Here is a 26554-nt window from a genome sequence, read left to right as displayed (position 1 = left end):
AGATCACAAGCACAAGATGATGATGGCCATATCATATCACTTATATTGATTGCATGTGATGTTTATCTTTTATGCATCTTATCTTGCTTTGATTGACGGTAGCATTATAAGATGATCTCTCACTAAATTATCAAAAAGTGTTCTCCCTGAGTATGCACCGTTGCGAAAGTTCTTCGTGCTGAGACACCACGTGATGATCGGGTCTGATAGGCTCTACGTTCAAATACAACGGGTGCAAAACAGTTGCACACGCGGAATACTCAGGTTATACTTGACGAGCCAAGCATATACAGATATGGCCTCGGAACACGGATACCGAAAGGTCGAGCGTGAATCATATAGTAGATATGATCAACATAGTAATGTTCACCAATGAAACTACTCCATCTCACGTGATGATCGGACATGGTTTAGTTGATTTGGATCACGTAATCACTTAGAGGATTAGAGGGATGTCTATCTAAGTGGGAGATCTTTAAGTAATATGATTAATTGAACCTAAATTTATCATGAACTTAGTACCTGATAGTATCTTGCTTGTTTATGTATGATTGTAGATAAATGGCTCGTGCTGTTGTTCCGTTGAATTTTAATGCGTTCCTTGAGAAAGCAAAGTTGAAAGATGATGGTAGCAATTACACGGACTGGGTCCGTAACTTGAGGATTATCCTCATTGCTGCACAGAAGAATTACGTCCTGGAAGCACCGCTGGGTACCAGGCCTGCTGCTGGAGCAACACCAGATGTTGTGAACGTCTGGCAGAGCAAAGCTGATGACTACTCGATAGTTCAGTGTGCCATGCTTTACGGCTTAGAACCGGGACTTCAACGATGTTTTGAACGTCATGGAGCATATGTGATGTTCCAGGAGTTGAAGTTAATATTTCAAGCAAATGCCCAGATTGAGAGATATGAAGTCTCCAATAAGTTCTATAGCTGCAAGATGGAGGAGAACAGTTCTGTCAGTGAGCATATACTCAAAATGTCTGGGTATAATAATCACTTGATTCAAATGGGAGTTAATCTTCCAGATGATTGCGTCATTGACAGAATTCTCCAATCACTGCCACCAAGCTACAAGAGCTTCGTGATGAACTATAATATGCAAGGGATGAATAAGACTATTCCCGAGCTCTTCGCAATGCTGAAAGTTGCGGAGGTAGAAATCAAAAAAGGAGCATCAAGTGTCGGTGGTCAACAAGACCACTAGTTTCAAGAAAAAGGGCAAAGGGAAGAAGAAGGGGAACTTCAAGAAGAACAGCAAGCAAGTTGCTGCTCAAGAGAAGAAATCCAAGTCTGGACCTAAGCGTGAAACTGAGTGCTTCTACTGCAAGCAGACTGGTCATTGGAAGCGGAACTGCCCCAAGTATTTGGCGGATAAGAAGGATGGCAAGGTGAACAAAGGTATATGTGATATACATGTTATTGATGTGTACCTTACTAATGCTCGCAGTAGCTCCTGGGTATTTGATACTGGTTCTGTTGCTAATATTTGCAACTTGAAACAGGGACTACGAATTAAGCGAAGATTGGCTAAGGACGAGGTGACGATACGCGTGGGAAATGGTTCCGAAGTCGATGTGATCGCGGTCGGCACGCTACCTCTACATCTACCTTCGGGATTAATATTAGACCTAAATAATTGTTATTTGGTGCCAGCGTTAAGCATGAACATTATATCTGGATCTTGTTTGATGCGAGACAGTTATTCATTTAAATCAGAGAATAATGGTTGTTCTATTTATATGAGTAATATCTTTTATGGTCATGCACCCTTGAAGAGTGGTCTATTCTTATTGAATCTTGATAGTAGTAACACACATATTCATAATATTGAAAGCAAAAGATGCAGAGTTGATAATGATAGTGCAACTTATTTGTGGCACTGCCGTTTAGGTCATATCGGTGTAAAGCGCATGAAGAAACTCCATACTGACGGACTTTTGGAACCACTTGATTACGAATCACTTGGTACTTGCGAACCGTGCCTCATGGGCAAGATGACTAAAACGCTGTTCTCCGGTACTATGGAGAGAGCAACAGATTTGTTGGAAATCATACATACAGATGTATGTGGTCCGATGAATATTGAGGCTCGTGGCGGATATCGTTATTTTCTCACCTTCACAGATGACTTAAGAAGATATGGGTATATCTACTTAATGAAACATAAGTCTGAAACGTTTGAAAAGTTGAAAGAATTTCAGAGTGAAGTTGAAAATCATCGTAACAAGAAAATAAAGTTTCTACGATCTGATCGTGGAGGAGAATATTTGAGTTACGAATTTGGTGTACATTTGAAACAATGCGGAATAGTTTTGCAACTCACGCCACCCGGAACACCACAGCGTAATGGTGTGTCCGAACGTCGTAATCGTACTTTACTAGATATGGTGCGATCTATGATGTCTCTTACTGATTTACCGCTATCGTTTTGGGGTTATCCTTTGGAGACGGCCGCATTCACGTTAAATAGGGCACCATCAAAATCCGTTGAGACGACGCCTTATGAACTATGGTTTGGCTTGTCGTTTCTGAAAGTTTGGGGTTGCGATGCTTATGTGAAAAAAGCTTCAACCTGATAAGCTCGAACCCAAATCGAAGAAATGTGTCTTCATAGGATATCCAAAGGAGACTATTGGATACACCTTCTATCACAGATCCGAAGGCAAGACTTTTGTTGCTAAGTTCGGAAATTTTCTAAAGAAGGAGTTTCTCTCGAAAGAAGTGAATGGGAGGAAAGTAGAACTTGATGAGGTAACTGTACGTGCTCCCTTATTGGAAAGTAGTGCATCACAGAAAACTGTTTCTGTGACACCTACACCAATTAGTGAGGAAGCTAATGATAATGAGCATGAAACTTCAGAACAAGATACTACTGAACCTCGTAGATCAACCAGAGTGAGATCCGCGCCAGAGTGGTACCACTACAAGAAATATGTCAACTTGTGACCACCACTATTGGTCACTGAAAGGTCACAAATTTCCATTTGTGACCTTTTTGTGACCAAAAGTATAAGGTCAAAAGCTGGCCGTCGTAAACTGACTATAGCGACCTTTCTTCTGAAATGGTCGTAGATGTTTATGACCAAAATACGTCTACTGTGGCGTTTTGGTCACTAGCAACCTCCCCAGGCCACGTAGGCATCCAGCGTGGCAATCTGACGTGGCACAAGATTCAGCCCGGTCCAATTTGATTTTCTACATGGGCCTAGCCCAACAATTCGGCCTATTTGTGTTTTTTCTGTGTGTCAATTTTTGGTTGGGTTCATGGGCCAAGCCCAATATTGCAGCCTTTTTATTGTTGGGTTGTGGCCTTTTTGTCTAAACGAATTTAGTTTTTCTTTTTTTTTTCCAAAAGAAGGGTCCACTAGTCAGATTGGTCCCAGTTGTCAGGTTCTAGTAACAGGTTCCCATCAATTCAGACTCATATTCTTCATATTTCAAGCATTATTTAGATTTTTGGAGACAAAAACACACATGATCCTTAAATAAGAGCAACCAAATCACATAATACAAGCTCTATCCATTCCAATACAGAAGACCATACTGCTTTACAAGCTCTACAAGTGTAACAAGCTCTACAATTGTAATACTAACAAACTCTACAAGTTCTTAGATTCAGACTCCTAACAAGCTCTACTAGATGAACAACATGCCGGACTCGCTCGACGACCATAGTCAGGGCTGGGAACAAAAAAAACAACAATATGGCTTCCACTGTCATCCTGTTACATGAATTAGAGAAGAATTAGAATAACTGGGGAAAATATATGTCGTAGCTAACAAAGTAAGAAACAATAGTTAACAAGTCTGAGTCATAGAAGCTAGAAGTGTCTCTTCAGAGAGACGAGAACTTAGAATTGATGCATGGATCTTATTCTAAACAGCATAAACACCATGGCAATAACAAATTAACAGTAACAAGATCAGTGTTAGCAGAATTAAGTACAAGGCAATCACGGGTACCAATCCAGTGCAAGTTAATAGAGAAAATATGTCAAAGTTACTCAGATTTACTAATGTGTTTTTCATACTACCAAATTGAAGGTAAAAGATGTGTACTGATTCAACACTGCAAACTGATTTATGAAAGCTTTACCAAAACATTGTTTAGTCGCTTGGTGCTAAAGCGATAGATGTTGAACACTAACTGCCAGCGATAGTAACAACCAGCAGGTACTGCACCTGCGACCGCCATCACTAGCTTGGAAGCAATAAGCACAGCATAGGTAGGATAGGAATCATCCTAGTTGTGTGTTCACGAATCACCTAATAGGTGCCGTGCCGCATAATTGATTTCCTGAACTCAGTATGCTACACTTGTCTATCCCAAATCAGGGCTCATGAATCCTCATCAAAGTGTGAAATTTTACCTGAAGTAGGGCAGTGGCCACGTCGAAAACCACGTACAGGTCAATGGTCTGCGGGGCATGAGAAGCACATCAGGAACCCGGCAGTCGCAAGTGGCAGACGAAAAAAAATACTACTAGGGAATCTGTACACGAATGAGGCATAGAGCAGCAAAATAAGATATATATTCATTATCTTCACAGCATGAATCCAAATCCTACGGCTGATAGTGGCCCTTTTTATACTACAAAAGACACCTGTACACGACCATTGACACCGTTCAAGAATCACAACAGCACACTAAGAACAATGACAGGCTCCGCATGCCTGTGACATACTGTACACGGCAATAGGAGCAAAAATCTAATAAATTCATTACAGGCTTGCCAATAAAAATAACAAGTTACCTACACACAAGGAAACATAAACTTGAGAGGTTGAGATCAAGGCCTATCAACTACATCATATATATGCATCAAAAAACAAGGCCATATGGACCGGGCAGTACCATCGTTTGGAATGTGGCTCTTTTCGACAAAGGAGTAACTATGTTTCTTGAGGAACTTCAATGAATTGTCTGAATGTTCTGTTAAATTAAACATTTCTTTGTTCAAGAGTGAATTTGCTTGTACCAGTGCTACTGTAAAAAAATGCTTACTGTATCCACCTGCAGCTGCATTTTGTTATAGCAGCAGCGCCTTATTTTAAAACGCGCTGCTGGTAAGATTCTGTGTATAGACTTTTCCCTAGTAGTGTGAGGATGATAGGGTGACGCAATTCTATGGTTAACATCATACTTAGCAAGCATCTTATGGAAAGCACCATGAATAAAGTGTGAACCACCATCAGTCATTAAGTATCTAGGGACTCCAAACGTTGGGAAAATAACTTCCTTAAGCATTTTAATAGATGTGTTGTGATCAGCACTACTAGTTGGAATAGTTTCTACCCATTTAGTAACATAATCAACAGCAACCAAAATATGTGTATACCCATTAGAGGAAGGAAAAGGTCCCATGTAATCAAATCCCCAAACATCAAATGGTTTAACAACAAGTGAATAATTCATAGGCATTTCTTGACCTTACCAATATTACCTATTCTTTTGGCATTCATCACAAGATGAGACATACTTACGAGCATCCTTGAAGAGAGTAGGCCAATAAAATCCAGATTACAATACCTTATGAGCAGTTCTATCTCCAGCATGATGCACTCCATATGGTTCGGAGTGACATTTCCGTCGGATTTGTCCCTGTTCATGCTCAGGTACATAACGTCTAATAATACCATCTACTCCTTCTTTATAAAGATGTGGGTCATCCCAAAAGTAATGTCTTAAATCATAGAAGAATTTTTTCTTTTGTTTGTAAGTAAAGCTAGGTGGTAAATATTTAGCAACAATGTAATTAGCATAGTCAGCATACCAAGGAGTACTATTAGCAACATTTATTACAGCCAACTGCTCATCAGGAAAACTATCATTAATAGGTAGTGGGTCATCAAACACATTTTCGAGCCTAGACAAGTTATCAGCTACTGGGTTCTCAGCTCCTTTTCTATCAACTAGGAAAGTTGCTCGTGCGTTATAACAGGAGAAGAAAATTCCCTCACCCTCCCACTAAAAGAACATAACATGCAAGGTGCAAGAAGAACACCAGGCTACCAAAATGTGATAAGATAAAAGAACTTCCGTGACTTCATTCACTGGCATGTACTCCATTCTTAAATATAAGTCTTTGTAAAGATTCCAATATGAACTACATACGGAGCAAAATGGGTGAATCTACACTCTAAAATGCATCTATATACATCCGCATGTGGTTAATAGTGAAACCTCTACAAAGACTTACATTTAGGAACGGAGGAAGTATAAGCTAGAATAATTATGGGAGAAAATCAGAACTGATTGAAAAATAAAAATAAACAAACTTTGATAACATTTAGTAAAATGGTACATTTGTTTCAACTATAGGTTTAGTTTTAACTAACACTAACAAACTAAGAGTCTAAACAACTCACACAAAAAGAAGAGGGAGAAAATAAGGGTTTGGTTATTATTGAGTGATAATTAGCGAATCTACATCTATGCTCCGCTACGAAGCAAGTGCAGTTGTCATGAACCAGGGTTGGTTGGTACCCTACAAATAGTTTCGGATGTGGTAAACTATATCTAGAAAAGACATATTTATGGTCAGCGAAACAAATCAGGAAACATTAGAAAACTTTAACCAGAAGCATCTATAACACCATAATACTTTTGTCTTTCAAATCTGATAACACAAACAAATTTAACCAGAAGCAGGTCTAACACAATCTTTTTTGTCCTTTTTCTAATCTAAAAACACAAATGAATTTAACCAGAACCGGAAGCATCTCTACCATATAATCCATTTGAGCATTAAGTTCCACCAATCTTCCTAGGAGGCAGGCTGCAAGGAGTGATACGCAGGGGCAAGGGCATGAAACAAAAGCGACAGGATTTCCATACACCAGGTGAAAAACAAGAGCTCGTGAGCAAGGAAAGAGTTATTTCTAAAACAAGGTCCTGTGAAAGGTTTATGTAAAGTAGGAGGGAGAAGGGCTATTTTATTGGTGATGACACGGCCTTGGCCCCAAGTCGCCACGGTCGTCTCCTGCTCAGCTCACCCATCCCTCCCCTCTGCATTCCTTGCTTGCTCTCGTCGTTCTACATATACTCATCTCCAGGCACAGCTTGGACGCACACTCCTCTAAGCAGCTACCACTACATGCGTACATTTGCAGTCCAGCCAGCCCCAGTTGATCGTCTCTCATTCCCTCTTCCACCTCGTTCGTGTTAGTGCTCAATGGCGTCCAGCAATGGGCTGGCAGCCCCGAGCTCGCCCGTTGCGGCAAATACTGCTCCTCCACCAGCGACTACCATGGAGCCCAAGATGGACGCCGGGCTGCTAGCACTGGCCTGCTCTGGCTCTTCCCACGATCTGGAATCATTCCTCGACGGGAAGCCAGCGGCCTACACCATCGGAAGCTCGGCGAGGCAGCCACCTTCTCTGTACGCGGTTACAGTTGAAGGTGGCACTCTTCTCCATGTGGTCGCCGCTAGCCATGGCGACTCTGAGGACTTACTGAACAAAGCTAATCTCGTCTACGGCAAGGCACCCAGCCTCCTCTTCGTGCAAAACAGCCAGGGAGATACGCCCCTGCACTGTGCTGCACGGGCGGGGAACCTCCCAATGATGTCTCGTTTCATTGATCTTGCTGATGGTCAGGGCATTAACAATGGTAAAGGGCTGCTGCAAACACAAAACAAGCTCAAAGAGACAGCCTTGCACGAGGCCGTCCGCTTTGGGAGCAATGATATGGTCAACTTGCTCATGACCCATGATCCAGAATTGGCCACTCTTCCTGAAGAAGGTACTTTACCGTTTTACCTCGCCATCTTACTGGAAAATGGAATCATCGCAAAAACACTCTACGAGTTGAGCGGCGGGGTTCTTTCATACTCTGGACCAAACGGACAAAATGCATTGCATGTTGCTGTTCAGCAGAGCCAAGGTACCTACTTTTAAATCCCAATTTCACCTACCATTTTTTAGATATATAGTACACTTTCTCTTCCATAATTCTTGTCGTTGTTTACATCAATTTTGACAAATTTTAGATAGCTAATATCCCGAGAACATGTATAAATTAACCGTATTCAAGCAATTTTTTTACTCCTATGTCGCGGGTATCAGATTTTGGAGTTCTCCCATGGATCAATCACATAAAAAATAGAGAGAAGTCGATATTACAACCATGAACTACCGTCAAAGTTTAGTATACAATCCTGAACTTCAAAACCGTCCACTTCACAACCTCAAACTTCGAAAACCAGACAAAAACCAACCCTGGGCTGGTTTTTGACTGTTTTTGATCGGTTTTGACTGGTCATCAGCCCAGTCAGCGTCCAGCCAGCCACCACATCATCGAACTCACTTTAAAAAAAAAACACTTAAATGGCCGCCACGCCATTGCCTCCCCATGCCCCACCCCATGGCCGCCGCCGCCTTCTGCCGCGCAACCATGGCCTTTGGCCGATCGTCGCCACCGCCGTCGCTGACTGACGGCATGCCTGCAACCGCTCCAGCCTCCTACTCCTGTTCTCCTTCTCCCTTGCTCCTCCTCCAGCCGGAGAGGAACATGATCTGGAGCACTGGGAAGCTATCTAGGGGTCGATGGAGAGGAGGTGCAGCCCCGTAGCTCGACGGATTTGGTGCAGTCCAGCCCTCCCGTGCTCCCGTCCGTTCCCCCAATCGGTTGCCGACGGAGCGAGTGGGCGTGGTGCAAGGGCGTGTGGGCGCACGCGCGTGCTGCCTGGGAAGGCGCGGGGTGAATGGGGCCGTATTCTTCAGCTCTTCAACCTCGTGGCCATGGCTGGCCGGCAATGGTTCCCTCGGGTACGACGTGTTGGCGCAAACCCGGAAACCATATGCACAACGAAACTCAACTCGAGCACGAACTCGGAGCAATGGTGACGAACGCCGCGGCCGGCGAACCGGCCTGTATCTTGGCAACCTTTATTCACTGGATTTGGCAGCACTAAAGAACTACATCATCTTGACTTTATACACCAGAAGACGCAGCGCCCACGCATGCATAACCCCACGCATGCACTACCTCCGGAATCGGCCTCTTCTCGTCGTGAGCCACTCGCTCCTCCGCGAGACCCGGCCAAGCATCCATGCAATTAGCTTGCACGTACTAACTACCTGGAGACTTATTTCACTGATGCATGCAACACACGCACACACTAGTCGGGCACACACGCCCGCACTAAACACACAGCCATGACACGCGTGGTTTATTTTCTAACACTAGTATGCACGTACCTAGATAAAATCAATCATTATTCAATTTTCACATTGATATAAATTTGAACAAATAATTTTAAGCACACCACTAAATAAAACATATATCTTTTATTTGAAATTGCTGCTTCACCCTAGAAATACAAAGCAAAAAAAATTGAATTATCATCTACATGCAAGCCACATATCGATCAACACAAATATCCAAACTACTAATCAGGATTAATTTTACCAGTTCAAACCGGAAGGTCCACCAGTGATGGTTGGTTTCATCACTAAACCAAGGCAGAGATTTGATTGAACTCATATCCAAATTACTAACGAGGACAAATTTTACCAGTTCAAACAAATTTTTAGTGTTACAGTGTAATGACTCATGATTAGGTATGAAATTTGAAGAAACGACATTAGCATGTAATCTTTGCATGGGGTGCAATATGGATTGAGGCCAGATCAGCGCAATGACGTTGTTGGTTGCAACTTCATATGTCCATCAGCTCGCTGTTTGTGCTTGATCGATATATTTGCCGCTTCTCTTCCGGTTCCTCACCCTCTTCCGCTATGCCTTGCTGTCGGTCTTCGGACCCTTAAAGAGACATGCATTGGTGCTTGATCTTCTCAGGTACCAATGTATCATCCACAACTAAAATCAGGAGCTACAGCAAAAAATAATGTGCAATGGGATACTTTGTCTATCTAAGATTAAGTTGGCAAATTAATTTTTATCCGTCTAACTCTTAGCTCTACACCTCAAGATAAGTCAGGCAACTCTAGCGAAAATGTTATACGGAACCATGGTTCAGCCGAACCTACGCTCGACACCATTGATCTTTGGACACTTTTCATAAGGATCCGTGCATGATTGATTAAAAAATGCATGATGGGAGCTGTTTGTATGTTAAACAATGCGTGACGCGGATCCACATGTAGCAGGATGTTGAATCGTACGGCGTCGACCAAAGGTTCGGCTGAACCATGGTCCAGAATCACGCCTAGCCGAACCTACGCTCGACACCATTGATCTCTAGACACTTTTTATAAGGATCCGTGCATGATTGATTAAAAAATGTATGATGGGAGCTGTTTGCATGTTAAACAATGCATGACGCGGATCCACATGTAGCAGGATGTTGAATCGTACGGCGTCGACCATAGGTTCGGCTGAACCATGGTCCAGAATCACGCCTCTCCAACTCCAGTTTTCCTATTATAACATTGCATTAGACACGTATAATCTATTCGCCAAAAAGAAAGAGAGAAAAAGACACGTATAATCTGCCTGTTTTGAGTATTGCATACAGCTCCCAATGTAAACCGAGAATGATGTGTAGTGATGATTAATTACCTCATTTTGAACTGCTCATGGTTCGGGTTTTGGCTTCTTTTTCTTGCAGGACAGTGGGTTCGGGCCCTGCAGAAGGACACAGATCATCATTTCATAACTTAAAATGTTGATGATGCCCACAGCCCACTAGTCCATAAGGATCAAATATACTCTGTGCATATGACGAATATCCTGAAAAAGGGCAGAGGTAAATATAACCTTCGCTCTGTTCCTTGTGAACTTGCTTTTCCCTGCCACAACTCCAGGCGCAATTCCATCAACAGACGTCCTTCCTTCTGATGACGCTTTCAGTAGCTTCTTAAATTCTGATTTTTCCATATGTATACGCTTCTCCTCATCCAACTGAGCAAACTTACGTTGCTGCAGAGGGTTTCTCTATAAAGAGAGAGTTCTTCAAACCATATATCACAGGAACACAAGGAACCTACAACGAAGCAAAACATGCATGAGCAGGTTCTGCAGAAGCAGTCCATAAGATGGCAAAATACATTGGTTCTATCGTTTCTGCAAAGTAGATGATATGCTAGTTGTCGGTTGGTTTAATGTCCCTGAGCAGACCTTTTCAGAAATAAAATTCAGGTGATAAAATGGTAAAGATACAATGCTACAAAAGCATAGTGAATTGTCATACCTCCCAGTGACAGAATACAATCCACTGCACTGACCAGTTTTTCATGCTCGCAGCTGAACACACCAACAGAAGTCCACAGAAAAAAGCAATCGTCAGTTCCTCGAGCTAATCAAGTCACAATACAGTAAGACTCTCCTGACTGAATATAGTAGCAGTAGTATAGTACCAGAAATTCCTACAATCAAAGTGATAAAACAAAACCAACCTGATCCAAAATCCAGTATACAATTTCATAGTTGGCAAAGAAGTTTCATACTATACATGGGTTTAATGTAACCAGTGCCAAACTACAAAACTAACAGTGAGGCCTCATGTTATTGTAAAGTTATAATCCATAATTCAAATTGCACCTAGGTTTCCCGAAAGCCCAGAACAAAATTGGCTGCATCCTGTATCATCAGGTGATTAAATAGCCGGCACCCAAATTCGAAACTGCATATAAGCTACCAATGCAGGTAGGATTTTAGATAGCCCAAACCCAAATTGACTCTATCAGGTGACTAATATGACAGAACAAAGTCATTCAATTCGAAATTGCATCGATGACCAACGCATTTTTTCACAGAGCTTTCTAGCATGTAAATAAAATAAATAAAAACAGGAGGATAGAAGTTAACATCAGAAGGGGACCTGGCGGTGGCGAGGAGCTGGGTGGCTCGAAAGCCTGAGAGTGGTACTTGCCGATGCAGCGGAGCTCGACCTGGACGCACTTGGAGGTGAAGAGCGGGGGCGCCCGGTCGGCGTAGAGGAGCTCATGGAGGGCGTCGTCGACGGGGAGGAGTTGTTGGACGAGGAGGTGGTGCACGAAAGTGCCGTCGACGAGCACCTTGTAAGCCTCGCGGAAGCCGAAGCATGTGGAGTAGAACTTGACCACCTTGCAGTGCCGCGACCACCTCTTCACCCTCTTCGCGGCAGCTCCGGTGGTGCCCCAAGGGAAGCGACAGGAAACGTGTGATGCGCGCCGGTAAGGCCGCGAGGTGGGTGGCGGAGGGGTGCGGACTCGGGTAGGGCGGCGGCGTGTCGAGTGCAAGGTTTTGGTTACGGAATAAGACATTTTTATTGAGGGGACAGGTAAACGTGGTTACCACAGTTACCACGAAATTTCGAGCACATTTCTAACGAATTTTCAACAAAATTTATAACGCAATTTTGAATTCAAATTCTTTCAAAATAGATATAGATAGCACCTGAACTTGTATTTATCATAAAAGAGCTACTAGCTCAGTGGAACGTTGTCTACGTGAGTGCTGTGACGTGATGTCATACTTTATTATAAAATGGGCGTTTGAATTCATAAGATTCGAAAAATTCGATTCTTTTGCTCCAAATGACCATTTACCAAGGGTGGCCGAAATATGTGGTAACCATGGCAAATCTTGAAATTTCGAGCGGTAAACAAAACCCCTGGTCGAGTGGAGGTGGAGGAGGCGCGAGGGGATTTCGTCGAAATCACTAGTTGAGGAGTACTTGTTGCAAAGATCACTCCAACCTCCCCAGGTTGCGACAAGTGGCGCGCTGCATGTGCGCCACTTGTCGCAACCCGAGAGTTTTCCCTTTTTTCGTAGATCCGTTTATTTAAAATGTTTTATCTCTTAAACCGTGCGTTCAAATCTCAAACCGCTTTCATCGTTGGATTCCTCGCATCAAGATCTTCAAAGCTAGATCCCATATTGATAGGTTTTGACGAACTTTTTTTCACGAAAGAACCGGACGAAAAAACCGAACCGGGAGCTCTAACAATGGAATATCCTGAAAAACAGTTGCTGAAAATATAACATTTGCTCTGTTTCTTTTAAATTTGCTTTTCTCTGCAGCTACTCCGGGGGCGATTCCATCGACAGACGTCTTTCCTTCCGATGACCCTTTCAGTAGCTTCTTAAATTCTGATTTTTCCATATGTATACTCTTCTCCTCATCCAACTGAGCAAACTTACGCTGCTGCACGGAGGGTTGCTCAATAAACAGGGAGTTCTTCAGACCATATATCACAGGAACACAAGGAACCTACAACCAAGAAAACACATGCATCAACACATTGTTGCACAAAAAGTTCGTAAGATAACATGGCAAAATATATTTCTTTTTCTGTTGTTTCTGTTAAATAGATGATATAATACTTGTCAGTTGTATTAACGTCCCTGAGCAATTTCTTTCACAAATAAAATTTAGGTGATAACATGGTAAAAGTAGAATGGTACAAAAGCATAGCAAATCTTCATACCTCTCGTAGCTTTGCCCAGGAGTGTTTGACAAAAAAACTACCACAATTGGGGTCCTCGTCCCACAGAACTATCACTTTTTAATATGTGGTCGAAAACTACCAAAAATTCTTAATTTTGTGACTAAAAACTACCACTTTCAGGTAATAGACAGTTTAAACAATTTAAATATGTTGACCATTCAGTTGACCGTTATTACAGGTGGGACCCACACGTCATTCTTCTTTCTCCTCTCTCTATCTTTCTTTGGCATTTTCACAAACAGCTTCTGTGCATGGGAGGGAAGGAGGTCAAACTCCGGTGATGCGCCCGCCGGGGAGACGCCCCTGCTGCACGCTGTGGTCGCCGGCTCCTTGCTGCCCGGCGAGGCGTCCTCCGCGTCGTCGTCGTCCTAGTTGCCGCCGAAGGCCGGCTCTCCCTCCCCCGGAATCAGGACCACCGTCGCGGCGAGCCCTTGCTGCCGGAAGCTAGTCCGTCGGGGCTGGCGGCGAGCAGGTTGAGCAGCTCGTCGCCGACCAGATCCGCTGCCTCGCGTCCGCCGCCTCGACGGAGTTCCCTTCGGTCGCCCCTCATCTCCGCCTCCCGTCGTTGGTGCCTAGCGCCGTCGCCCGCTCGTCTTGGTGCGCGAGGCGGCCCATGCCCCTGCACCTGGAGAGCTACCGCGTGTGGGCACGGGGCGGCGGCGGCAAGTCATCGGAGTCGCGTCCTTGGCAGCCGGTCCGGGCGCATCCGCTACAGGCCGGTGGCGCGCCTGCTTCTTTGGGGCCTTGGGCGCGTCCGTGACAGAGGCGGGAGCCGGCGTCGGACCACGGGAGTCCGCTGGCGGCGAGACGGGGGGACTGGTCCGGCGGCGAGACAGGGCACGGGTCCGGTAGCGTCGATCTGCAGCGCGGGTGGGGGTGGGAGGTGCGAGGCGACGGCTGCGGGTGGGCCAGTCTCCCCTAGCATTGACTTTTCAGTCACATTAGCCCTGACGGGTGGGCTAGTTTTGTCAGTTTTTAGTTTAAATCATATAAAACGATCATCAAGTGAAACTGGTAGTTTTTAGAAACAAATTAAGAAATTTCCGGTAGTTTCAGATCAAAATTTTCAAAGTGGTAGTTCTGTGAGACAAAAACCCCTAAAATGATAGTTTTTTGTCAAACACTCTTTGCCCGGAGACCAGAATCCTGGGTGGCGACAAAGTAGTGCTCCGGATTCTTATCACCAACCAGGGACAGGATACAGTCCACAGCACTGACCACTTTGTCATGCTCGCAACTGAAGATACAAATAAAATTACAGAGGACAAACAATTAGCGCCTCCGCAAGTCACAATACTGCAAAACTATTCTCACTGAATGTAGTAGTACTATGAATACACTCAACACATCAACAGAAGTCTCTCTCAAAAAAGAAAAACACATCAGCAGAAGTCAATTGAACAATCCGTACACCGGTAAAGCTACCCTTCCTGAAGGACTGAACGTAGTAGTAGTACTTCATACAAACTGAAAGAACAAAACCAATGCGCACAATTCTGGTACACGTTTTTCAGTTTGGCCATGAAGGTTCCTAGTTGGAAAATGGAACCAAGCTAACCAATGTGATCTGATTCCAATATATTGTTTGCAGTTGGTAATATCGGAGGCAAACAAAACAGTGCCACTTTACAGGATAAGCACAAGGAGGGACGTTCTGATTAACGAGCAGTTCAAATTGGTTGGTTTTCAGACAGCCCAAACCCAGATTGGCTCTAATTCTATCACATACTCCTTCCGTTCGGAAATACTTGTCCTAAAAATGGATAAAATGAATGTATCTATAACTTAAATAAGTTTAGATACAACCATTTGTAGGACAAGTATTTCCGGAGACAATTAAATAACTATTGCTAAAACTAACCCTAGAATTTGCCAGAGTGAGATTTACCTATGTGGCGACCAAGCGTACGAGAGTACTCAACGGTTTTGTCGGCGCCTCGGCAGCACTTTGCGCCGCAGCCTCCGCATCACCCTTCCCCGCCTCTTTCGTACATGATGGCGCCGGCGGGAGAGCTTTCTAAAGCGCCGACGACTCTGAATCGAGGTTGCATAAGCCATTGGGGTTGGGGCCGAACATGCCAATGGCGAAGCATTCCGTCCGTCAGCGCTTCGGGCCGGAAGAACTCGCACCGCCACCGGAGCCGGTCGCCATGGGTAGCGCTGGTGGAAACTGAATGGGGGGGGGGGGGAGGGGACGGGTCGAAACGGCGGCATACTAGACCTAATACATGGCGTTTCGCCGTCTAACGGCGTCCGTCAACCCGACAGGCAGGACCCACCTGTCGGTTTTGCGGCTAGATCAGGGCGTCAGTGCTCTGTGTTACACATTAGGCACAAACGGTGGTTTTTTGTGTCCTGACTCAAATTTGATACTAAGTTGTTACGCTAGCCCTAAGTGTGGTGGTTTTGGGTAGCTTGTTGGTCTGATGAGGTCATAAAAATTTACCATTGCTTTTAAAAATGGTACTCCCTCAATGGTCGTACTCATGGTATATACGCAATGCGTGTCGTCCTAGAAGGGCTGCACAATTTCCGAGAGATACTTATGGTGTGTTGAGTCTTTGCTTTGGTCATACTCATGGTATATGTAATGCGTGTGTCTTGTGCTTTTCGTTCCTTTTAGAAAAGGGTGAAGCACCTTTGCCACCCAGGAGACCCAACCCAGGATTCTTCCGAGTGATATAAAAGCAAGCACAGATGAGCCACGCTTCTCTCACATCTCCCTCCCTCCACACAAGGCGCAGCATAAGCAGAGCACAAAGCTAACCAAAAGCTCCAACGCCTGGTTATCTTCTCGCGAGTCGCCGGCCTCGCTCTCACCGTCGTTGAAGTGGCCGTCGTCATGTCAACCCCGACCAAGCACATGGTCCGCGCGCCCCAGAATGCCATCAGGTAAGTACTTTGTCCGTTCCGTAATTTTTTCTGTTGTAATGCTATGATCAAAGATGAAATACTCCTTCCATAAAGAAATATAAAAGCATTTAGATCACTAAAATAGTGATCTAAACACTCTTATATTTGTTTACAGAGGGAGTAGATTGAAAGTTCCTCGCGGAAAAAATAAGAGTAAGGAACTTATAAAGTAGATTATCCTGTCATCGCTCCTTGAATTAAGTTTTTTTGAGAAATCTTGTCACTTTATTGATTCAAGATAATATTCATTTTTTTTGTCCAGATAATATTCATAGGTACAAGTAAAACATGGGTTTCTTTTAGACTGGTTTCTTGGGCAAGCTATTGCCTTGCCTCACAAAGCAAAGAAGTTACTACAAGTAAAATAGGAGCAGTTATCTTTATTTTAGCGGCTTTGCTACATGGACGGGCTATTACGAGGCTTGGCGCCCACCCCATCAAGGGGGGGATTAATTAGGGAGGAGGGGGTTATTTAGCCCAATTAAAAATGGACAAATCAGGTGCCCCCGCCGCCCATCTTGTCGCTGTCCCTGCCGCCCTCGCCGCCCCCGCCGCCCGTACGCGCCCGCTCAATCGTAGTACCCACACACACATGCACACACACATACACACACACACACTACACGTGCACACACATGTACGTACACACACACATACACACACACTACACGTACACACACTACACGTACACACATACACACACATATATTTTTTTTTACTTATTTTCTGTTTTCTATTGTTTGGATGAATTAATTAATATAACTAGTTTATTTTTAGAATGTTAGAAATGTTATATGTTAGATGAATTAGAAATAGTTTATTTTTAGTAAGAAAATTTATGTATATGAGATTATTTGAACTAGTTTATTTTTAGTAAGAAATCTTGGTATATGAGATTAGTTGAACTAGTTGAATTAATATAACTAGTTTATTTTTAGTAAATGCTTAGTTGAACTAGTTGAATTAATATAACTAGTTTATTTTTAGTAAATGCTTAGTTGAACTAGTTGAATTAATATAACTAGTTTATTTTTAGTAAATGCCTAGTTGAACTAGTTGAATTAATAGAACTAGTTTATTTTTAGCAAGGAAATTTAGGTATATGAGATTATTTGAACTAATTAAAATTTAGGTATATGAGATTATTTGAATTAATATAACTAGTTTATTTTTAGTAAATGCTTAGTTGAATTAATAGAAGTAGTTGAATTAATTGAATTAGTAAGTGTTTAATGTTTCGCCTATATGAACATAGGAAATGTCGTCTGACGACGGAAAAAATTTCATTATGTGCGAATACAGTGAAGACCAGCGCGGTCAGTGCGACAGAAATTTCCTTGTTGATGATAGGCGATTCAGCATCAAGCTGGATGAGACCTTCGAATTCGATACAGTAATTAAGCATCACTTATATATGCTTCATTTGCCTGACTTATAATTTTTAATTTTCACTATTCTACTAGCGCATCCCCTGCCATGCAAGAATTTTTGTCTTGGATAAGATAGGTTTCAATGATATGGAAACTATGGAGGTAAAGAGAGTTTACCTGAAAACTGAGCATGGTTATACTTTCAACGTCAAAGTATACAATGCACATACGTACACCTATTTTGAATGCAAAACTTGGCAAGCACTATGCAACGCTTATGCATTTGAGCCTGGTATGGTTATCAACTTTGATATTCGTCTGGAAGATGATATTGAAGGTAATAGAGACATATGGGTCGATGTGCAGACGCCTCTTGTTCTACCATTATGTGAGTTCTTCTCAACTATATTTTTGTCTTTGATATTGCTTATTCAAAAATAATTGACAACTAATTTCTATTGACAGCTTATTTCCATTCAAGCAAACATGTCCGGCGCTTGATAGACAGGACCTACTACTGTCCCGGAGCTGAACTAAACTGCGGGGAGATAAGTCATTATGTTTCATGGCTTGAGGATCTTCATACTGTAAAGACAAATTTTCTTCCTGCACTTAGAAATGTTAGTACTCAAAACGTGCGACCAATAGTGATGGTATTGAACTACGGTCACATCTATTTAGGAATGATGGTAAGAATTTTACTATTTGTCCTCAGTGCATCTTTTGCATACATAATTTTTTGCTAAACTTTCATTGCTAAGTATATTAATTAAGTACTATACGATGTTCTTTAACTGGAATTCTCGATGACAGTTGTGCCTCAGGGGATCGAGACTAAAGGTCGCATGTCAATTGTTAGCTTACGGCCAAGATATCCTGCATTGCACATGAATGCATTCAGGATTTCTAGAAGCGATGAATGCTTAATAGTGAAAGATTGGAGGAAATTTTTTAACGATCGCAGAGAAGTACTAGGGGGCAGCAATGAGAAGCGCATCCCACGATTAGGAGACAGGTTCATCTGCATGCTCCAGTATGATGAATCAGGAGAGCTATACATGTTCTATGCTATTTTACCAGAGAAAGAGTAGCTAGCAGGAGTGATTTAGCTAGTTCACGCTGCTCTTAGTACTTGTCCTTTCATGTCCGTGTTCTTCGTTCTGAACTTAATCTCCAAGAGTGATTTGCTTTTGTGGTGTTATATATGAACGCTTATAATATCATGACAATCATGTTGAACTCGATGATATTTTTGCTTCTGGTACAAGTGAATGTTTCTTCTTTAAGCTATTGTTGGTGGTGATTAGATAGCGGTAATGACTATGATGATTAAATAGTGATAATGACGACTACGATGATTTTAGCTAGCTAGCTAGAGTATATATATACACTCATGTTGATGATATGATGCAAGAGTTTTTATGTTAATATGATGATGATGATGAGTTATTATATCATTTAATGAAAGAAACCACAGATTAGTTTTAGCTGGATGGATCCTACCTAAGTGGTCAAGTATATATATGCATGCCATATCCATATATATTAATTAGGTGATCAAGTATAATATGGATATGGCATATACTTGATCACTTAGCTAGCTAGATCCAAATGCATCCAGTCGAAACTAATCCGCGGTACTTTCACCTAATGATTTAACAACTCATTATAATGTAAAACAATCACTAAATTAAATTGAAAACACAAAATTAAAGGAAAAATTAAAAAAAACACCCAAACATTTAGTACCGGTTGGTGTTACCAACCGGTACTAAAGCCCTACGCGCACCCGGGCCTGGCTCGTGCCACGTGTTTGCACTTTAGCGCCGGTCCGTGACGAACCGGTACTAAAGGGGTGGGGCTTTAGTCCCCACTCTTTAGTGCTTGTTGGCGAACCGGCACTAAAGGCCGTCACGAACCGGCACTAAAGGCCGGTTCTGCACTAGTGTCTGCCTCATTGCTGGACCCACACGTCAGCTGCACGCCTGCAGAAAAAGGAAAGAAAACAGTTGGGGATGGAGGAGATTAGTGCAGGCGGTGTGTATGGCGGGTTGGGTCGGGACGGTGCCACATAGGACTGCTAGAGGTGGAGGCAGGGGAAGATCCTTTTCTTCTTCTTCTTCCTCCTCCACCTCCCACTCCCATGTAGTAGCACTATAGCAGCAACCAACTGCTGCCCCGCAATGGAGCAATATATCCGTTTCTTCCTCCTCGTCCCAAAGGATCCTCCTCCTCCTCCTCGTCACGGCCTTTTCGTTACTTTATTAATGTTGTGTGAGCATGGAATACACTTATGTTTGTTGTTAAGCTGGGGAAAATATTTTTAAAATATTTTATGCTTTTATAGATAACTATTTAGGAAGGTTGTCTAAGTTGAAGTGCCTGATCGCTCTTTGAAATGCCAATTACATTGTAGTCCTTGATTGAGCACTATTGTGCTGATAGTCCCCGCATTATTTTGTTGTTGGCTATTCAGTTATACTAAACTTTTTTACTTCATCACAACTATTCATGACACATAAATACATATTACCCTTATTGTTATATTTAGTGATATATTTTATTATATGTATGTATTACTAGTGAAATTGACAAGGACATCCCACTCATACACATTAAGTTAAATAAATTTGAATATATTCATTTTATGCTAAATCAAAGCAATATGTTTTGTCATTTAATTAATTTTGTGGTTTAATTTGGGTTGTTTATAAAAATAATATAGTGGTTTTCACCATAAATTAAGAATAGCAAAAATATCACATAAGAACACAAGTTAAATATACTATGTTGTGCTTGTATGCTTCCTTTACACAATATTCATAGTTATCTGTAGAACTTGTTGGCTGCTATTGATTGTATATATCAGGTTTAGGCATAACTAAATACACTATTCTAGAGTGTATGTGATGCCAATAAGTAGTTTATTGTTGAATATCTTCTCAATGTTCTCGCCAGTGAAGGGTGCTTGTTTCTTTGTCAAATATGCATGTATTTATCTTAGGAATAATTAGTTAGGCATTGAAATATGAGCGCTTTGTACTTGGTATGAAACCCTTTTGTTTATAGCATATCAAATTCAATGTTTGTAATGTTGTTGTTTTGAATATTTTTTGAAAAACATAACGATATGATGTTTGCGTATTGGTCTCCACACCATGACACAATCTAGTTTGTGCAAGAACATTCTAATATGCATTTCTACGTGCACACAACAAGAGATAAGTGAGATAAAAAGTGCACAAGGACAGTCACAACCATGATGAGAACATTGGATTAAAAGTTGATTCACGAATAAAAACATTTAGGAGCCTAAACATTTATGACATTGACAGTCCATTTTTATTGTAGCATTCATATCAGTGTGGCCTTTAAACTAGACTAAATCTACATAGTTTGACAAGCTTTTCTCACGCTCTTTTGTTGGTCGATGGTAACGTATTAGTTGTAAACCATTTATAACAAATTACCACATGATAACCTTAGTACCAAGATAGTGGCAAATTCTTAAACCATCGGGTGGTAAGAAAGGAGAAACTAGTATATCATGCTTGCACTATGGATCCAACATTGAGACACGACACAAGTAACATAATTGATATCTTTCAAAGCCTGACCAAGAGCAATTTATTTTTTAACCAAGTCTAAACTAACTTGATGGCCCCAAAAACCAACTCAGTCCAAAACATTATTCATGAGCTATTTGGAGAATTACATTGGCAGAAACCGTGGATGTACAACATAGCTACAATGTTTCGTAGACTAACTTGGGAGCAAGGAAGGAGAATGGGATTTCTCCCATTGCGCCGTCCCCACCTCTAACTTTTAACTTGCTGATCGATCATCACAATTGCCGTCGCGCATCTTCTGCTTATCGAAACACGTTTCGTTTCTTTCTTTCTTTCTTTCTTTCTTTCTTGGATCACATCACATCACATCATCCATCCATTCAAGAGGGGCAGGGTGTATGTGTGGTGTGCTCAACTTGAGTCATCGATCCATAGATACACAGTTACACACAGAAATTTCTTCAATCTCCACTTCTTCACATACGTGTGGGAGTTATTTGACATTATTATTTAGAGCAATGCATATGCACAAATATGTGTGGTAAAAGTAGAAGCTGAGATTTAGGTATCTAGTTCTTAGGTCTGTTGTAAAAGCATAATTGTATTTGGCCACGTAAATATTTTCACTTCTCGTGTAAAAATGAATTTAGATACCCAAAGTTTTGTTTTGATGTTGGGGATGCTCTAAGCTTGTTCCATGGCCACGAAGGCCACTGCCTTTGCCCACATGGCCACAAGTACATACCGATCATGCCGAGATTCTCTTATTTAAGTCAGGTGACTTAGCGGTCAGTGACATCTGGCTCGTCTAACAGCATAGGCCACATGTCAAGTGACTGAAAGTCACATGACTTAGTCATAGGATCTACGCCCATACTATAGAATATGCTCTGTAGCTGGAGTATACATGTGTAAAGTGTAATTGGGGATTTCTCCAGCTAATAGAATGGTTTAGAGACACTCAGCGTCGGCTGTTATATAGCCCGGCAAGGAGTAGAGCGGGAACAGTAACGGTAAACGGATGAAACGCTACAGAACAGCGGCGGACACTGAGCCGTTGGATCTTCTTTAACTGGATGCTGGCGAGCCATTGGATAACTGAACTTGATTCAGCTACACTGAAGAAATAGGCAGTTCACTTCAGTCTGACAGCATGGCCAAAAATACTATACCGATCATGTCCAGATTCTCTAATTTAAGTAAGGTGACTTAGTGGTCATTGACATCTGGGTCCTTCACAACCTAGGCCACGTGTCAAGTAACTGAAAGTCACATGACTTGAGTCATAAGACCTACGGCCATACTGATCACACTCATACTCACATGCTTGGTCTTTTGTTTTGCGAGGGACATGGCTGGCCATCTTCTTCATCATCTTCTCCCCACACACATACATGCATAATTTTTTTTTTTTTTGTGAAAAGAAGGATTTGCCCTTGGCCTTTAAATCAAGCGATGCACACAATCGAGAGGTTGTATACCATTGCCGAAACTATGGACCCAACGATGCGATAGTACTAGCTACTTGATACCGCACTAACCCACTTGAAACTAAAGCTGTACGACTGAAACTCACTTGATACAACACAGACTTGTGTATTCACGGGCTATTTTGAGAATTATACCCCGAATAGAAAATTGTGAATGCACAACCTAGCCACTACGGTGACTAAATTAACCTCATAGTCTCATACTCCCTCCGGCCGGAAAAACTTGTCCCTCAAATGAATGTATCTAGCACCAAGTTAGTGCTAGATACATCCATTTGAAAAACAAGTTTGGGACAAGTTTTTTCGGATGGAGGGAGTACTTCCCTAGCGAGTGACCAAGCCAAAGCAAATGCTCAATGGTTCGCCTCTATCAAACTGTTGGTTCAAGCGAAATAAAGATAACCTAAGTAATTAATATTAACCTTGATTAAAAGGTCTTATATTAGTCTATACAGAAGGAGTACTAGATTAGTATAGAACTATTGAGTTCAGCTGACCCAACTCTAACACCGCCCATGTCTCCCGTCTCAAATTACTGTGAATTTATAGCTTCGTCCTATGTCAAATTCGCCGAACAAAACCTCTATTCCGGCTGCCACCGCCTACCCTCACTTTTCGGTTGCACGCCGATCATGGCCTTATCCAAAACCCTTTCCCATTCTTACTTTCTCGAACCTCTGATCTCTTGACGCCATCCTTTTAATGGCGTACACATCTAGAAATAAGAGATGAATGTTCCTACAAAGCTCCTCATAGCTCAGCGACTCTCGGCCGTCGGATGCGTTTGCTTGATGAGTTTTTGGTCGTCCGATCGAGCGCATGGAAGAGCTGGGCCGTCGGATCTGGGATGGGCACTATAGAAATGAATAGTTACTGCCTCCAACTGCGGTAGTCACCGTCGTCTCGTGCCACCGCGCGTAATTACGCTGCCCCACTGAGGGCATTCTCGTCATTTCGTGTAAAGTGGTATAAAAGTTGGGTGCTCCTGTGTTGAAGACCTAGCCGCCTCCTCTCCCTCCCGCTCTCTCGTTCCCCTCCCCTCCCGCGCGCCTCTTCTCCTCCCGCCCACATCGCCGCCGCCGCCACCCACCGCCTCGAACCAGCATCTCCCGAAGGGGCGCCACGGCCGGTGGCGCCGCTGCCCCCCCCCCCATCGAGCTTGATTGTCCCCATCGCAAGGAGGAGCGGAGGTTGCCACTGGTGCCGCTGCTCGGCCCTCTCTTCCCACTGCGTTGATCCGACGCGCCGCTGATCTGCGGGCGGCCACGGCTAACCCTAGAGCGGAGGTTGCCGCTGCCGCCGTTGCTCGGCCCTTTCTTCCCTACACTAGTAGAAAAAGGGCCTATTGTCCCGGTTGGTAAGGGACTTTTGTCCCGGTTCCTGAACTGGGACTAAAGGGTCAGTACTAATGCCCTGGCCCTTTAGTCCCGGTTCAGTCCAGAACCGGGACAGATGGCCTCCATGTGGCATGTGTGCTGAGCCCAGGCAGGAGGGCCTTTTGTCCCGGTTGGTGGCACCAACAGGGACCAATAGGCATCCACGCGTCAGCATTTCTGTGGCTGGGGTTTTTGTTTTTTTAAGGGGGGGGGGGGTTGGGGTTTTGGGGGGTTAATTTAGGTGTTTCATATATTATGTTATCTAGCTAATTAATAGAGAGAAGTGTCCTCTCTTTTGTCCATGCTTGGTCGACGCTACGTACTATACATACGTATAGAGAGGACTAGCTAGACACGCTAGCTAGCTAGTAAGCAAACGAAGGAAACAGAAGATCGTCATGAACATATATGCATACAGAGAGAAGTGATATCGACCACCTCTCCTTCTCCGAGAGATTGGTCGAACAACAAGTTCTCGTATATCTATCCGACACTACCGGCTACATATATACAATAATTATCTTTTACAAATATAATCTCCTAACATACGGACACGTGGTCCACATAGTATTCTCCATCTTCAGCGATCACGTGGTCAAGAAAGAATGCCGCCAATTCCTCTTGAATTGCTCGCATGCGATCTGGTGCTAGGAGTTCATCCCGCATCCGAAACATCTAATTTGAAGAAGGGGGTCAATACATACATACATACATACATACATATATATATATATATATATATATATATATATATGAATGAATGAAACTCAACAAAAATGATGGTAATAAAATAAAATGGTGAATATTGTTATTTACGTACTTCATATTGTTCGTCAGAGTAGCCCCGCTCATAGGTCGTGTGGCGGATGGACTCGCAAACATAGTATCCACAGAAATCATTCCCTTGTTCCTGCCACAACCACTTTACAAGAAATAGAGGTCAATCAAACTGATAAGCAAGAATGCCAAATGGTATTGATGAAACTAGCGCTTGAATCACTAGGAGATGCGCGGAACATGCTACTATATATAGTACTTACTTTCGGGTGTCTAAATTCCAGCTTCTTCAGCAGTCCCGGAGCTTTTTTTGTGAATTTTCTCCAAACCCTGCCAGACAAAGAAAACAATTACTTGATATCAGAAATGAACAAAGTTGCTGATATGGTGGATAATGATCGATTTAACTTACTTCTCGAGCATTTGAGTCATGTCCGCATACTCCTGGGGATCTTTTCGTTTTGAGTATAAGACAGTTACTACTCCCTGCTCAAGCTTAATCTCTAGGAGAATATAGTGGAACCTGCGCACGCATGCATAACTCATCAATTACATTACTATAACCTGGACTAATATATAAGGGAAACCAAATATGCAGAAGCTAGACAGTAACACTCACTTGAAGTTGTAAGGAAAGAGTATTATATCTTTGTTTTCATTTATTACCAACGATCGTAGCAAGTTGGCCTCGGTATCTTCGGCATGAAATTTAACCTCAGTTGCATCTATGAGATTTGTGCTAATGAAGCCAATATCACCGACTTGTCTTTTCTTCAATTCGGCGATCTTCAATCTGCATAATATAGTGAGGATAATTATAAATACATGCAATGAAAGAGCTGGCCTATATATATAGAGGGACTTAATGACAGAAGTAGTACTACTTACAGACAGTAGCAGGTGATCGTTGCTTTATCGAGGGCCAATTGATTGAAAAACTGAAAGAACTCCTCAAATGGAACATGCAACAGTTCAATTCCAACGAGGTCATGCTCCTTTTTAACTCTCAGGTACAAAGTATTACTCCCCCAGACTCTCTGCAGGTTTTCATGTACCAATCATGCAATCTTCACATCATCGTTGTTAGAGATCTTTCATCTTTGACGAGAGGCTTCCCGTACTCGTATCTGTGTATCTGCACCTCCAAGAAATCATAATGTACATCGTCGGGCAGGTAACCTCCAAGATTGCTATAACCGGGCACCATCCTCGAATCAACGATGTCGCTAGCAGGCACCTTGAGCGGGGGGCACGATTGCTTCGCTTGTTCGCCGATCTGGGCAATTTGTTTCCCAGCTCGTCGTTCTTTCATCCTTTGATCACTGACAGTACTTCCCGACCGCTCCGCTGCGACAAATGTCTTTCCAATAATGCGCTCATAGTTGCCTTTTGGCGGAGACTTGGGTGGTTTTGTCAGGGCAGCCAGAGTGCGCTTCGCTTTCACCGGATCTACCTTCTCCTCCGGAGGTGGATGTCTCTGTGCTTTCAACCCTTGAAACCAGTCCTTCACTTCGGTTCACGCGATCTTCACGTTCTCCTCCGGGGTCATCTCGTATGGTAACTTCTCTGGAGTCTTCAGAGAAGGACCGAATCTGTATTTCCTCCCGCCTCTGGCTGTACTGCTAGACGCCGGCAGAGCAGACGGAGCGGCTGTCTT

General features: G+C 42.9%; 2 pseudogenes; one reads left to right on the top strand and one right to left on the bottom strand.

The window, feature by feature from the left end:
• The first annotated feature begins 7180 nt into the window (after positions 1-7180).
• Positions 7181-7985, top strand: LOC147967044 (uncharacterized; annotated as a pseudogene).
• A 1692-nt stretch (positions 7986-9677) lies between these two features.
• LOC147967043 (rRNA-processing protein utp23-like) lies at positions 9678-14925 on the bottom strand (annotated as a pseudogene).
• Between the last annotated feature and the right edge of the window lie 11629 nt (positions 14926-26554).

The sequence above is a fragment of the Triticum urartu genome, chromosome 6A, assembly GCF_056163025.1.
Source record: "Triticum urartu cultivar PI428250 chromosome 6A, HENAU_Tu73, whole genome shotgun sequence".
Classification (NCBI taxonomy): domain Eukaryota; kingdom Viridiplantae; phylum Streptophyta; class Magnoliopsida; order Poales; family Poaceae; genus Triticum; species Triticum urartu.
The sequence above is the reverse complement of the archived record's forward strand: the minus strand, read 5'-3'. Positions and strand labels throughout refer to the sequence as shown.